The 17,297-nt window shown below is 39.2% G+C and overlaps 1 protein-coding gene across 1 annotated transcript in view; it reads left to right on the top strand.

The window, feature by feature from the left end:
- The window catches only part of VEPH1 (ventricular zone expressed PH domain containing 1), a 214,867-nt gene that overhangs the window by 84,026 nt on the left and 113,544 nt on the right, over positions 1-17,297 (top strand). The window lies entirely within an intron of this gene.

The following is a 17,297-nucleotide window of genomic DNA, read 5'->3' as shown; positions in this document are numbered from 1 at the left end:
CAGTACGTGTGGATAGACACACGGGCAGGCTCATAGAGTCACGCCCTCGTGGCAGTTTGAATCACTTTTATGGGGCATTTCTTCCGGGTTTCCTTTGGCCAATCATTTTGATCTGCCTGGTTCAGAGTCCATACCTGGTTCAGAGTCCGTATTTGGTATAGCTCAGGATTTTTCCATGTGTGCACACACATCTCTTAGCCAAGGTGGAGTCCACTGAAGAGGCCTATGTGTAGGTTTGGCCACTTGGTATCACTCCCCTTTTTTTTTTTTTAATTTCAATTATAATATTTTTTATTTTTAAAAATTCTTTTTGTTTCGCAAATTTGCAAGATCATTACTTTTTTATATTTTATTATTACTATTTTTTAACATCTTTATTGGAGTATAATTGCTTTACAATGGTGTGTTAGTTTCTGCTTTGTAACAAAATGAATCAGTTATACATATACATATGTTCCAATATCTCTTCCCTCTTATGTCTCCCTCCCTCCCACCCTCCCCATCCCACCCCTCCAGGCGGTCACAAACCACCGAGCTGATCTCCCTGTGCTATGCGGCTGCTTCCCACTAGCTTTTGACCTCCAAGGAGCCTTTCTCTGCATGTGTAGCTGGGGAGGTCTCCTGACTTCGAGAATGAGGAATATGTGGTCTCTCTGGGCAGGGCCCAGCCTCCTCTCTCAATTGTCCTGTTATTCCCTTCTCGGAGTATCTGTCCACAGGGAACGAACTCAAACCATTTGCTCCAGGGGCCTGTCTCTCTCCTGCTTCCCTTCAACTGCCAGCATCTGCATTTCTGAGTCTGTGGTTTTCCCCAACTCTACAAGCCACCCGCTGACATGCATGGCAGGATAGATGTGTGACGAATATCACCCCCAGCCCCACTAGCAGCCTTCAACCAATGATGGGGGTATTTATACCCCGACTCTGTCACTCCTCAAATGAGGTAACTCTTTTCCCAGAATCTCCTGGCATCCCTTCCGAGCTATTTCCCTTCTCTGCCTCACTCTTCTACTCCTGTACTCATCTGCTGCAGTTTCCAAATAGATGATTTGCACATAAATCATCTCAGGGTCTGTTTCTGGGGAGCCCAATCCAAGAAAAAGTCATTTCCATACCCTCCCAGGCCATCACCATCTTCCCTGCTCTGAGCATGTGAGAGTGTACAGCTGTAATGTGGAGTCTGCACCTGACTTTCTTCTGGTTGCATTTGCCTTCTGTTCGCTTGGTGTATGAATCCACACACTCCCAACCCACTCTAATACCTTACATTTCCTTGTTACCCTGCACTGCAACTGTATTTGTGGCTCCTAGCATGTGGGCCACAAATACTTGCTGACCAGCTGTTACATAGAGACTGGAACTTGACTGGACACTAGTACAGGTCTTGTACTAGTAGACGGCAGCTGATGACATGGCAGGTTGTGAGGAAGACCAGGAACATTAAAGACATTGGGTTCCAGTTGTGGGTGGTGGCTACTGCTTTTCAGGTTCTGTTGGTCTCCTTTCTGTGTGGTGGTCAAAGTGTGGTCCCCAGCTTTGGGCACCACTGGGAACTTGAATCGGAATCTACAAGTTAACAAGATCCCCAGGTGATGTGTGTGCACGTGAAAGTGTAAGAGGCACTGGTCTCAAGGATCCAGGCCCCACAGGGCTTATCTGCTATAGGATCCCCCCGGGGGTCTGGGCATGCCCACATACGTATATGCATGCATGATTCATGTATGTTTATAGACACAGCCATACCCCCGCAGGTTTCTTTGTAAGACCCATTTGTTTCAATGTAAATAAATCAATAACCTTTAAAAATGATCATCTTTGGCAATGTTAGGGTAAACAGAAACTCAGGGAGCATCAAACATTATTTATTATACAGTTTTGAGCATTTATCACACATCTGATGTGTGCAAGGCACTGTAGAGAGTGTAAAGTTAAATAAAATTCAGCTCTTGTGTTGTTGGAAGGGGCTTTGGTTTTTCTTCACTTAGAAATGATCCTTCAGTGGGCTTTGACACTTCCTGTATAACATTCCTAGAATTCCTCACCCCATCCCCACTCCTATGGAAAATGAGGTGGCAATGAGGGGAGGATGGGGGGAGAGTGTTCCTAATTAACAGTTTTAAATAACATAGGGGATATATACAAGATTTTCCTATTGCTTAACTTTTTTTTTTTCCTTGTTACTCAATTCATCATCTTTTGACCAGGATCTGGAAGCATCCCCAAAACCCCCAGCAGGATTTGACACATAGATGGTATCACCATGATGTAAAGTTTTTTTTTAATAACTGTACTCTCAAAAAATATGAGGAGAGTACTTGAAAGTAGATGAATTTTGTTGCATAGCCATAACTATACTATGTGAGCTGATATTTACATTTCAGCTCTCTGCCTTATTTATCAAAAACTGTAAGCCTGATTTTATTTTGTAGTGAATAGGGATGGGGAACTTGGTGCTGGTTCACAGCCCCTAAGAAAAGATGTATCTGACAGTTGGCTGATCAGTCACGCTGAAATGTTCACTTTATAGTTCTTAGCATTAACCAGCATGAGTCTTGTTATCCACATGTATATAACACAAAAGAAATTATACTGAGAAGGGTATCTTAACATCAGTTTATTCCTTGTTAAGTAATGAATAAATCTAGAGTAGATAAAGAAATAGTTGCTATTTAAGATTAGTAAATTTAAGATGTCTGGAAAATGTTTTCAGAACTGTAGATTTCCCAACTTCAGCACTATGTAGATCCCATAGAGTTTCAAATATCTGGCAATTCACCCAGAGAAGTGGAAGACAAACACTTTCCTAACTATCTCCCATTACTGAAATCTTTATTTACTTAGTATGGTTGATTTTAGAAATCCCTGGATTATACTAAGCTCCTATTGATGTCTACATTTTCTCTGGCTCTTCCTTCGACTGCCTTCTTCTTTGAAGACAAACTTCCTTCAGCTGTACGTAGCATTCTCTGTGACGGTGGTCCCTATCTCAATCAAATGTCCCTTTCCTCCTTCAAAACACTTCCCAGAGCCCACCTTCTCTATGATAGCTCCACGTTCATAAAGCATTATTTGGTGACCAACTCTTTCTCCTTCATGATTGGTAAGTACAAACTGATTGTCAGGGAAGGAGGGTAGTGGGAGGAAACGGGAAGTTACAAAGATTTCCTGAAGGAAACATTCTACCTTTCTCCACTTTAGAAAGTGAGAATTACCTTAAAGGCTAAATGCATAGATTTTAGCATCCCATACAGTAGATAAAATGGAAACAATGGATACAATGAGGTGACTCTTCTATTATTCTGCTGAGGAATGGCAAGATTAAATCATGCTATGGTCTAAATGTGCATGGCCATCCCCGCAATTCCTATGTTGAAGCCTAACCTTAAGGTGATGGTATTAGGAGGTGGAGCCTTTGGGCGGTGATTATGTCTTGAGGGTGGAGCCCTCATGTACAGGATTAGTGCCCTTATTAAAGAGTTTCCAGAGAGCTCCTTTGCCCCCTTCTTCCATGGAACCAAAAACCAAATCTGCCAACACCATGATCTTGGACTTTGCAGTCTCCAAAACTGTGAGAAATAAATATTTGTTGTTTACAAGCCACCCAGTGTGTGATATTTTGTTACAGAAGCCCAAATAGACTAAGACAAAACATGAGTCCATTCAAGATCTCAACACAACCTTATCTAAAAATCCTAAAATGCTGTTCTGCTTTATTTCCACTGTTTACATAAAGGTGAGCTCACAAGTGAGTGGAAGGCAATTTGGAAAGTAATTTTTTCCTCCAAGCTACTACATTTCAGACCTTCTCTTCTGAGCCATCCTGGCCAGACAGACATACCTTCAAACCCCCATCCTATTAACTGCAGTTTGTTTGCATATTTTGATTTACTTATTTATTTATGCCCTGCTGACTTCCAGCAAGCAGTTCAGGCAGTTCACAATGAAAACATAGTTGCTATGAGACCAGAAATAATTAACCCAAGGCAAAATCCAGGAACGAGAAAGGGGAGCATTGGGGGGATAGGGGGCAAGTAGCAAAAAAACTTAAACTATCCTAGCTAAGGAAATCAACAATCTCAGGCAGGGTCACATTTGCAGACTGCATTTTTCCATTTCATTCTCCCCTATAAGTAATGAAATAATATTTATCCAAGTATTTCTGTCTAACTTGTATTTTAGGAGTTACGTCTCAGCTACCATGAATAAAACATCCTGGTGATATTTTTTTGACAGTAAGTAGGTGTAAAGAAAGATAGGCATCTTGTATTTAATTGTATAATGAGTAAATTATGTAATATAATGAGTAAAGTATGGAAAGTTCAATTGTAGCTGATGTATAGTTCAACTGAGTTAAATCTTACCATATTGTTCCTTTTCTAATGACCACAAAGCACTTTTTCTTTTTTTCCTGGCAAAAGGTTCAAACACAATTTCTCTTTCTTTCTTCCTTTCATTTTTCTTTCTTCCTATTTCTTTTCTTTCTTTTTGGACCTGTAATAAGCAACTTTCTTCAAAATGGTTTCCATGATTGGGCCAGAAGACCTGTGGTTACTTTTTTCTATCATTCTGTGATTATACCACATTTGCAAAACAGATATTGTGTAGTTAAAGATGGGCTGCTTCTTTGAGTTCTCTAGAAATGTTTCAATGCTAAAATCCCCAATGGTCTTTCAAAAAGTTTCCTTAATTGAAGCAAAAGAAATAGTGGAACCATTGTTGGGGATAATCAATGAGAGGTCATTTACATGAGGGGACCGTGGTGTGGTGGGAGAAGAAATTCTGGCTCCGTATAATTCATTCTGAGTCGCTTGAGCCCACACAAAAGATTTACCTTTAAAAGGCTAAGTTCCCAAGCCCCCAGTTTTTAAAGAGTAAATCCGAACTGTAGAACCTCTAAATCCTTTATCAACCCACAAAATAACACTATGTTCAAAGCTCAAATTAGATAGATTTCTACAAGCTTTAAGGTCTGTAAGTATTTGGGGGTCAATGCAAAGAAAAGATGCTGGGAAATAAACTCTCAGCACAAATGAAGAGAGATTTGGGTTTTCAGACATAAATGTGGCCACACCAAATGCTATTTAGGGAAAAATAATCTTAAATTTGAAACACTTATTTGACAGCAGACCGTGTTCAGTTTTCTGGCCTTTAAAAAAATCAATCATACTAAAAACATAATTTATTTGGTTACATTATTGTCTCAAATAGCAAGACATTTCACATTCTCTGATTTCTACTTTAAATCCTAAGTCAACTTCATTGAAACCTCTCTTTGAGGAAGACATAGTAAGTTCAACATTTAAATAAAAGCCATAACTGCTTTATAAGTACAAAAATTATACCTTGTATTTTTTTGTTTTGTTTTTTTTACAAGGGCAGGGTTTACTTTAGCATTCTGTGCCTAATGCACGGAGTTGAACTGAGTCCAGTAGATCCTTAATTTTTGCCATGTTACAAAATTTGAGGTTCATTCAAAACAAAGGATACATCTGTTTTCATCAGCTGCTTCTTAAATTTTATTACTGGGACTTATTCTTTTTAATTGTTTTGCCTAAGCAGTATTGTTTTACTAGGCATGATTTATTACTCTCCCATGTGCCCACAGAAACTGTGTGTTCCTGAAATCATGCAAACTAAATCAAAAATCATAAGGAAAGGATGGGAAGTTATTCCCTTTACATTGGATTAAATGATCATTTAGAATATGTAAATATGTTTAAATTATAATAGAGCTTTGTTTTTCAATGGGAAGAAAAATATGTTCAATTAAGTCCAAGCTGATATAAAGAAAATTGAGGCTTGATCAGAGGATAGAAGAAAGAATTGAGGAATACGACTTTTTGGAACGCTATTTTAAAAATCAGCTCAAAATTGGAGGATTATCTGCCTAAGGAGACATTAACAGTGTTTTTGTTTGTATATTCTCTACTTCGTTCCACAAAAAGAGTTCTCAGGCAGCTTGCTCTCTCAATGTTCTATTTAAAATAAAATATCAAATCTTAGCTTTTGAACATGATAAACTAACAGCATTTGATGCCTACTTACTGTGCAAGCATTTTGTGTATATTTTTGTGCTAGTATTTTCAGGCTAGAAGAGCATATCCTTGTCTGGGGGTAGCATAATTTTTAAAGAGTAAAATTTATTAACTGTAGAATTATCTTGGAACTTATAGATTACTGGATGACTTTATTTTACTGGACCATTACTGCCTTGTCTACTTCAATAATGGCGACTTTTTGTGGAATTGAAAATGTTATAACTGTAGAATATTTTTGCTTCAGATACAGGAAAATATTGAGAAAGACTGGGAAATAATTGCAAAGAGAAAAGGATCTAGCTATTGATCATGAGGATTCAAGTCACTAAGAAAACCTTAAGTTATATAGTCTTTTGACTTAATCATGTGACATTTTTAAAAAGAGAAATAGGCTTTCTCGGTAAGATGTTGAGCAAATTTCACTTCTAGCTAAACCTTTCCGCAGGTTACTGAAACAGTGGCCCATATTTGCTTCCTGAGTGGGTATTGGGGTTTTGGACATCTCTAGAACTTCCAAACCTTTATCAATTCACAAAATAAGTTAACTCAGAAAAATTAAGGGAATATATGGCTTCTGAAACAGCTTATTTTAGTTTTGGTGATAATTTAGATATGTCTGCATTTACATTTAGGATTTTCGACACTGAAACAATATTAGCTAACATTTACTTAGCATTTCCCTGTGCCAGGCATTGTTCTGAATGCTTTGTTTTTAACTCACTGAATCTTCACAACCACTGTATGAGGCGGACCCATTAACCTGTTTTATGAACTGAGCCATGGAGAGTTAAGTGACTTGCCCAAGGTCCATGACTGCCTGGTGGCAGTGCCAGGATTCAAACACAGGAAGGAGCTTCTGAGCACACTGTGACCACCACACCACCACCCGCTTCTTCTCAGCTGGGAGGGCTTTCCATGGGACTGCCACCTTTCTGTTCTCTGAGGGTGGAACTTCCTCTGGGAATATGTATCCAAAGAAAATCTCTCACACTTATCAACAACTCAAACAGCCAATACTCTTTTTGTTTGCCCTGCTAGTGTCTTACTCACCAATTCTACTTTCCAAGCAGTAAAGGAAACCTCTGGAAAGGCAAACACTCATTGTTTCAAGGGGAAATTTTAGGCAGTGGAACAACTTAGGCTGCTGCTAGAAGGTGTCTCAGAAAGAGCTATAAATCTTCAGGGTGAGTGCAGTTCAGAGAGGCCTGAGCAGGGGCTGAGATGGAGAAACTTTGCACGTTGCACAGACAGACCAGCTAAATCCAACAGAAAAGAAGGTCTCTAATGAACTGGACTCAGTCATTTGGAATTTCTAAGAAGAGTGACTATAAACTCATCAGTCAATAGAATCTTTAAAATTTTATTTTAAAGGTTAATATCTCAAACTCTGAACAGACAATAGAATAGGAGGGACCAAAAGTCTTCCAGTAGAATAGGACCAGGAGTCATACATCACCAGTAAGTAAAACTTTACATGTTTCAAAGGGACTCCCACTGTTTAAAAATGACTTTTAAAACCTGACATTGATTTCTCTGCAGGGGAGGTATTCAGAGAAAGAGAGAAGCACAAGGGAGGGGCACACCGGTGCTTTCAATGGTATTGCCAGTGTTCTGTTTCATTACTTAAATATGTTTATACATATTCTTTCATATGCAGCACATATTCTATAATATAAAAAAAAACCATTAAACATTTACTATGTGCCAAATAGTATGGCTGGCATTGACAACAATAATATAATAAAACAATAGGCCTCTACTAAATGGCTTATTTTTTAACTCATTGACATTTCTAGTATAATCACATCTTATTAAGAATAATACTTGTAATAACAATTGATTGCTACCATTTTTTAAAACCATTTGCTCTATGCCAGGTCCTTTATAGGTATTATTTCATTATTCCTCATAACAAAGTCTTGAAGAATTTGTGTCAGCTGAGTTTGTTAATAGCATATCAAACTAAAGGCAGCTTCAATAATAAGAATATTTATTATCTCATTTAAGAAGTCTGAAAGACTTGATGGGTCCAAGTTCCTTCAAAAATTCCAAAATGTCATCAAAAACCCTTGGTGACAAGGCTCTTTTCTCTCCACCTCCCCAGTATATTGACTTGGCCCCATAAGTATGTCCCCTCATGCTTGTAAGATGGCTGCCACAGATCCAGGCAGCACATGATGTAGACACAGCAACGTCTGATTAAAGAAAAGGCAGGTGTCCTTCCATGTCTCTCTTCTTATTTGGGAGAAAAACCTTTTCCATCAATCTCTAACCCCAGAAAACTTCACCTCAAGTCCAAATGCCCTCAAGACGGGTAAACTCATATACCCGTCCCCTAGTTACAAAGGAGGCTGAGGAGTTGAATAGCTGTCATTTTCACATTATGGCAGGATGGAGATTTTACCAATAAGAAAGAAGGTGATAGGATGAGATATGACTATTGATAGGCAAGCAAAAATATCTGCCACTGAATTGCTAGCTCTAATTTATAGATGAAGAAACTGAGGCTCAAAGTGGTTAAATAAGATGCTCAAAGTTATACAGCTAATAAAAACACCAGGCCCAAAATCATCTCATGTTTTTCTTAACATAAGTCCAGCCATACCAAAAAAAATCTATCAGTACAGCCATTCCCCAAAAGGAGGTAGGAAGATTTAACAAATCCTATTTTGCTGAAAAGCATGAGGTTTCCCCACCTCATGGTTCCAGAGCCATGTCAGGAGTGTTGGGGTGTTGATGGTGATTTTCAATAATAAACTTTATGTCAGGCAACACATTAAGCACTGAAGGTACAAAGATGAACATGACATGTCCAGCCTTTGAGGGGCACACCGGGAAAGGTGACAGTGACACAGAAATTGCAGGCACGGATGTCAGGGCTCTCATGAAGATACAGCCAGAGGTCTGAGGAACACAGAGATAGGTGCAAGCAACTTTGGCTGGAAGAGTTCAGGAGGACTTCACAGAAGAGGTGACGTTTGAAGTGGTTTAAAGACGTGTGGGAGGGTACAAGGAAGAGAAGGGGAGGAAGGGCTTCCAGTAGCCAACAGTCTGCCCTAATGGAAGACATCTGTTTCTGATGGAAACTGGGTTGCTAAAGGAGATGGAAGAAGAGAAAACGATTTTAAGGGTGGTCTTTTAAAATGGCAACAACCCCTAGCCACAGATAGCTCCGAGAAGAAGGCATATCTCAGTATCTCCAACATGAACACCACTTCATAAATGTCTTACCGAGCATATCAGAATCTATTAGAAAAGGATTTACAGATAAGTTTCTCCTTTGGCTTTCTCATAATTACAATTCTCATTCAGGGAGAGCTTCATTCAGTGTTCCAAACCAAATGGATCCCTTTTTTGGAAAGAATGGCATTATTCTAACATCTTTTTTTCCTTTTTTTTTTGTAAAGAATCAAAAAAGTCAAAGAAGGATTTTAGAATATGTCATGTTACCATGTTTTTCATATTCTGCTCTAAATAACTGAGTTGCTGTTCCAGTCATACTCAATGAGAATGTGCATACTATTTTTTTGAAGTTGATTTACAATATTGTGTTCAATTCAGGTGTACAAGAATGTGCATCCTATTTAGTTCAGGATTTAAAAAATATTTCTAATAGCTCAAATGTATTAATTATATGGTTAGGTCTTTGATATATCTACTTGTGTGTTACTTGCTTTAACTATCAATTTTGAGAGAAGTATATTAAAATCTCCAACTACAAATATTCATTGATCTATTTTTCCCTGAAGTTTTACCAATTGCTAAATAAATTTTGAGGTGGTTTTGTTAAAAATAAAAAACAAAAAACAATTGAGTTGCAAGCAAAAAGCAAATGGCTGTCGCCAGCCTTCAATCTGCACACCCAAGTTGGGTCATATATACAAATCCATCTGTGGTGGGGAAAAGAATTAATATGTGGGTGAAAAACAGAGCACATGTGGATTTGGATATACAGTAACTTACTAAGGAAAGAACGTTTCAATTAGTTTAAAGGCAAGGAGAGAATCTGCCTGTGGTGAAAAATAGAAGGAAAGAAACTGGCAAGATGAGCTGGAGACTTAAACCAAACTCCATATGACCTGGTTAAGCTGAGCTCACATTCCTGATGGCTGAATGGAAAGTCAGGCCCAGCAGTTTGGAATATCTTTCAATTCTGACCAGAAGATAATTTTCTTTTATAGGAGGTCCACAAAGATGCAAGATTGATTAATCGATCCACCTATCTACGTGTCTATCTGTCTATCTATTGATATCTATCTATCTTTCTATTGACCTTACTGATTTTATATTCACAGAATTCACCCTAGTCTCTAAACTGTGTTTGTAACCCCAAATCAATACTCGAGGTGCTTGTGCGGTCACTCACAGACTTGCACAGAATAGTGCCCACTGCACAGGTTCCCAGCTGGGGTTGAACAAGGCAATGCTCTGCCTTCTTGTTTCAGTTCCCCTCTCTCTGTAAACAAGTGTCTGTTCTTCTCATGGTCTATTTAGTGCCACAGTCTAATCTTTGTGCTCTTTCTTGGTGACTTCATTGCTTAAAATGTCCACAAGTTTAGTGCTGAAGTGCTCTCTAGTGTTCCCAAGTGTGAGAAGGCTGTGATGCACCTTATGGAGAAAATTCGTGTGTTATGTAGGCTGCATTCAGGCACGAGTTATAGCGCTGTTAGCTGTGAGTTCAATTTTAATGAGTTAACGATCTGTATCAATTAAGACATCTTTATTTTTTTTCTTTTGAATTTTACTTTATTTTTTTTATATAGCAGGTCCTTATTAGTTATCTATTTTATGCATATTAGTGTATATATGTCAATTCCAATCTCCTAATTCATCCCACCACCATCCCCCCCCGGCTTTCCCCCCTTGGTGTCCATAGATTTGTTCTCTACATCTGTGTCTCTATTTCTCCCTTGCAGACCAGTTCATCTGTACCATTTTTCTAGATTCCACACATATGCATTAATATACATGTTTGTTTTTCTCTTTCTGACTTACTTCACTCTGTATGACAGTCTCTAGGCCCATCTATGTCTCTATAAATGACCCAATTTCGTTCCTTTTTATGGGTGAGTAATATTCCATTGTATATATCTACCACATCTTCTTTATCCATTCATCTGAAGATGTCTTTAGATAGAAACACACATAAAACAAGGTTATGTATTGATCAGTTGATGAAAATGTGTGACCAGAGACTTTCAGGAACCTACCTCTATATTTGCTCTAGAAGCAATGCTTCAGTATTTGCTAATTCAGTGTTTGAAATGACTTTATAGAGCATAGCTACTATGAATAATAATAATCGACTCTGTGTACACAAACACACACATACACACAACACACACACATACACATATACATAGAGAGACAGACAGTGATATATCATCACATTCACCAGCAGTGTGAGGCTGTCTAGCAGAGTCCTCTGAGCTGAAATAATTTCCCACCTTCTCACAGACTCCAGAGTAGGGTGCCCAACTGTCCCAATTTGCCCTCGATTGAAGAGTTTCCCAGGATTTGGAACCTTCAATGCCAAAACCAGGAAAATCCCAGGACCAATCAGAAAGAGTTGGCTCCCCTACTCTAGAGTTTCTTGAAGCCAGGTAATTGAGGTGGAGGAGGGGCCCATACTAACCCTTCAGCTCTTGCTCTGAAGCTAGTATCCCCACCATCATTAGGAAAGAGGCTCATGGAATAAATACACCACCAAGCAACTGCTGGCCTCACTCAGGCTTCTGAGGGCTCCTAAGTAAAGGCTGGGCTCTCCCTGGCAAAGCTTCACTGAGAAAGCATTAACAAGCTCTTTTGATTTACATTCCTAATGCCCCTTGCAAGTGTCTTTTTGGTGTGTGGAGACGTCTAAGAGTTGAATTATGAAAAAATAACAATGAAATGGCCCAGTAAAAAAGCAAGAATAACAGATGCCCAGTAAATAAAATATTTTCATTCAGGCAGCAAAATAAATTATTTTCTTTAACTCTTTTGTAAATTGATAAAGGACAGAGAGAAAAGTATGGATTTTAGGACCAAATCCACATTTCCTAAAATCAGCAAATTCTCAAACTTTCAGAGATTTGGAACTCTATATAGACTAGTGATTCTCAGCCCTGGCTCTATATTAGAATTACTTGGGAGGTTTTAAAAATTCCTCTGCCTGGACCCCACCCATCACAATGAAATTAAATAGAAATGGGGGCGGGGGGAAGAGGGGAATTATTGGGCATTAGAATTGTTCTAAAAGCTTTGCAGGTGACTCTAACATACAGCCAGGGTTGAGACCCTCTCACAAGGAGCATAGTGTTGAGAAAGGGTCTTGGGAAAGTTCAGCAGAGAACGCTGAAATCAGTTGCTGATACCTGCTGTGGGTGGAAGACAGGAAGGTAGCAGCAGACAGGGCTGCACTAAGCCATCTTTTTCAGCCTAGCCAAAGTGGAAATATTCAAACTGAAATCAGGCAGATCTTGATTCACTCTTGTGTCTGCTACCAAGACTCGTATTACCAGTGTAATCTTGGTCCAGTGATTGGCCCTCTTATCAGTATCTTCATCCTCTTACCATTTTGCAAGGTTGTCATGAGGATTAAGTGAGGAAGCAGATGCCAAGTACCTGGGACACAGTGGATGCTTAACAGAGGGAAACAATCATCACCATAACCAGGCACCCACATTTTCATTTTTGGCCGCTTTCTGATTTACATTCTGTTATCCTAACAAAGAATAACAGAGGCGTTTTATGAGATAATAGCAGTATTTTACAAACAAAATGAATAACACAAAAAAAATGAATGGTATGACCAAGGCAAATCACTGCCTGTGACCCCAATCCAGCCACACCTATTCATTTACTTATTGTCTGTAGCGGTTTTCCCATAACAGATACCACATGGCCCATAAAGCCAAAAATATTTACTCTCTGATTCTTTACAGGAACAGTTTGCTGACCCTTGATTCTAGTTCATCAATTCTCAGTGCGGTCCATGGACCCCCGAGACCCCTTCAGGGGATCTGCGAGGTCCAAGCTATTTTCACACTAATACTCACACATCATTGACCTTTTTCACTGTGTTGACATTTGCACTGAAAGGACAAAAGCGATGATGGGTAAAACTGCCAGTGCCTTAGCACAGATCAAGACAGTGGCACCAAAACGTACTCATCGACGCCTTCACCACCACATGTTTGCAGGGAAGAAACCAAACAAACAAAAAGCCAGTTTCACTTAACTCAGGTTGGCCCTGTTGATATTTTGAGCCAAATATTTTGATATTTGGTTTCCGGGGGGCTGTCCTATGCACTGTAGGATGTTTAGCAGCGTCTCCAGCCTCTACCCGGTAGATACGACCAGCTTGTCCCCCCTAACACCCCCAGCAGTGACAACCAAAAATGTCTCCAGACATTTTTTGAAATTGCTTTTATTTAACTTAATAACTGGTAAATATCAATAGATATAACTCAGATGAACAAAAACTCTTTGGTGTCTTCTATAACTTTTTAAGACAGTAAAAAGTCCCTGAGACCAAAAAGTTTGAGACCTGTTGGTCTATTTTGTATTTACAGAGTATTTATGATATTTACACCACTAAATCAAAATAAAGTGAAAAGGATCCTATAACTGATGATGAACAAGAGACAGGAAAAAGGAGTGGGAAAATATGTGCAAGGGTGGGTTTGGGATTTGGGGTGGGAGGGATGGAAGTATAGCCAGAGAAGACACAGCTTTAGAGACACGGGGGTCAGTGTGACCTGAGTGAATTAGTCCTCCATGTGTGCCTCAGTTTTCTTCTTATAAAATGGCAGTGATCACAGTATTATTGGGAGGATTGCATGAATAAATACATAAAAATCATATAGAATAGGATTGGCACTTAGATTTAAGTGTTCTCTGTGGGTCAGCTATTATTATTTTAATATTAAATAATCAATTTATGTCAGAAGGGATGAGGTCAGGCTTGCCATTAAGGCACACCAGTGCTGCTGACCCTGTCCCCACGGTGGGATGACTGAAAGCAGAAAAATGCAGTCACTGGTCCCCAGAGATGAAATATTGTGGAGCCAAGAAAGAAATCAGAATCTCCTAAACCCCTTCTTACCCTAACATCACACTTTCTAATCCAGAATCACATCTGTTACCCCTGTGAGGTACATGGGCATGCTCCAGGTTTTCAGAACAAGCGATGTGAGGTTGGCTAGGCTTCATGCGTTAGTTCCAGAGCAGCTATAACTTTTCTTGTTCCCACACTGTGATTAATTTTTCCTTCAGCTCAATTTGGCTGCCAGAAAATCATCCAGAATTGTGTTGATTTCAGCAAGTACGCACACAGCCATCCTCACCTTTAGGAAGACATGTGCTTTCAAAAAAGGGCTCTTAATGAAACCGTAGGGACACTTCTTAGGTAAGCAAATGAAATGTTTGTGGACTGACTAAAAAAACTGCTAAAGAAGAACCTGAAGCTGAAGCTGAGGAAGTTACTTGAAATTTGAAATCGCATTGTCCATAGTAAAGTGCCACATCTCCCGTGTCCCTTTTCTTATCTCTTCCAACCTCCCTTTGTCAATCAGGACACTTTTTGCTGTAACTGTTTTCTGTGGTTACTGAGACTATTGGGTTTAGATTCTAAAATCTTGCTGAATTCACATGTAATATTCTCTGTGAAATCTGACCTGACTACACTATTTAACATTAACCCCCCTCTGTGGGTCTCCCTAATCTGCCTCATCTTCCTTTGAGGTACATTTCTCCATCCAACACACTCTGTATTTTACACATGTATTTTGTTTATTGTCTGTCTGCCTCATTATCATGGCAGAGATTATCTTGTTACTTCAGCGCTATGTTCCTAGCTTCTAAAACAGTGTCTGGTGCAGGGTAGGGACCCTCACATCCAGCTTTTGCCTTGAAATGAGGAAGGGAAAATGTCCCTGTGATGCATTGCACACCGTGAATTCACATACAGAGCCCTTGCATGAATGAAAGCATCTATGTTGAAAAAAAATTAGACTCAAGAGTACTTAGGTGTCCTTCTGCAACCTGACAATTATATGAGCCAAAGTATAAAATGGGCTATCAAGGAACTTGTTCCAATGGTGTTTATTTTTCATTCCTCTAATATTGTTATCCTTCAATGAGTAAATATCTCTTCAATTAGCTGTCCAGCTCACTGAAGTGCTAGCCTTAGTCCCACATATCCAGACAGAGCACTGTGCCCTAGGGGTTCTTACCAAATAGTTATTAAGGGATTGATGGCAGATGTAGCCCCTTCCCTAAGAGATGTGTTCCAGTGCAATTGTACATGGACTCTTTGAAAAACAAGTTAAGTATTAAAGACTAGGGAAGTTCACTACTGCAATCTGTTCTGTAATAAATATTTCTTTTAAAGTACAGAATTCTTTTGCAACTACATACCTTTATTTGTAAAGTCATGCCTTGGCGTATAAGGTTTGCTTAAATCAGTGAATCAAGACATACACACCGAGTGTAGACACTACAGGCTCAGTTCTGTGCCTGGCTGATGATTGATGTATGAGAAGTGGCCCCTTCAGGAGACTTGAGTGGTACATGTAACCGTTAGGGAATTATATGTGGAAGGGGGGATTGTGGGTCCCTTAAAGGCAGAGACCACTTCTCATTCACCTTTGTCATCTAGTGTCTAGCACAGACATATTACAGGCATGCAATAAAAGCACGAGTAAACAAATGATCAAATGCAATCAAGTACTAAAAAGATTTTTTAAAAGACTTGATAATACAGTGAAAATTCAGACAGAAGAGGTCGTTGGGAATGGCTTCATGGAGGAGAAAGAAGTTACATCTTGAAAGAAATGAAGGCCCCAAATGCTAGAACAAAGGGGACAGGGGAATTCCTAGCTAGAAGAGTAATTTACACCTGCACACCTATCACTTAAAAGGATTTTGAGCATCAGCCTCCAATATATATTTATTTATAATTATACATATGGTCTATTTTTTTTTTTTTTTTTTTTTGCAGTACGTGGGCCTCTCACTGTTGTGGCCTCTCCCGTTGCCGAGCATAGGCTCCCGACATGCAGGCTCAGCAGCCATGGCTCACGGGCCCAGCTGCTCCGCGGCATGTGGGATCTTCCCGGACCGGGGCACGAACCCATGTCCCCTGCATCGGCAGGCGGACTCTCAACCACTGCGCCACCAGGGAAGCCCCCATATGGTCTATTATACTACCATTATGAAAGTTTTTAAATACATTAAAAAATAAGATTTTAAAAGAGCAGTTAAAGATAAAATAAGCATATTTTTAATTATTTTTATTTATTAATGGTATATCATTATATTGGGCATAAATCTACATTTCAAATAACGTTCTTGATAATTTTGAATTTTTTGGCTAACTTCCAATCATGTTGGATTAAATCATGTCACCTCATAATATGACTGATGAGAGGATTTATCATAGGTATAAGAGACAAGTCAGCTAAGCCATTTTCTTGTTATTCACTCACGCCTGAGTTATTCATGCTGTTCTTCATCTTCAGTTTTTTGAAGGAACGTATTTAAGTCAACTGTGAGAGTTCACTTGATTAAAGCTGAGTGATAGAATCTACTCATTCGACCAGGCACATAAAATCTGTAACATGCTGACAAATGCTTAAAGTGAACAAATGAGAGAGGATGTCCTGTGGAGAGGAGGTATACCATTATGGTACATGGCATCATCTGACAGACAGATGGATGGGGGGGTGCCGTTGACCAGGCCTCCCCTGTCCACATGGAGTTAGTGAGTCATAGGCATAGAGGCTTGGCCCAAGGAGGAACCAGAGTTGGGAAGGGTGAATGTGGGGGTCAGATCATTAACGACAGTTGAGAGATTTGGACCTGGCAAGATAGGCTCATGAGACTACATATTTTTAAGAAAGGAGTAACAGGAAAAAGGTTTTATTTTATTTTTTTTAATTGCCTTGGAAATCAGGAAAAAAATCAAAACCTCAAAGAAGCCAATTAAGAGGCATTATGAATGAAACATTGTTAGCTTCAGCTAGCTCTCTAAGTAAACTCCCCATAGAATTGTCATCTGCAGGTCATGGGACTCTGACTTTTTTTTTTAAATATAGACCTTAATTCTTCATCGTTCTTCCCCACCACCACCACCCCAGCTTTGTTAAGGTATAATTGACAAGTAAAATTATAAGATATTTAAAGTGTACAACAAATGATTTGATATACATATACATTGTGAAAGGATTCCCCCTATCAAGTTAATTAACCCATCCATTATCCCATATGTTTTAG

The sequence above is a fragment of the Pseudorca crassidens genome, chromosome 5, assembly GCF_039906515.1.
Source record: "Pseudorca crassidens isolate mPseCra1 chromosome 5, mPseCra1.hap1, whole genome shotgun sequence".
Taxonomy (NCBI): domain Eukaryota; kingdom Metazoa; phylum Chordata; class Mammalia; order Artiodactyla; family Delphinidae; genus Pseudorca; species Pseudorca crassidens.
Note: the sequence above shows the minus strand (reverse complement) of the source record. Positions and strands in the feature narration are given on the sequence as shown.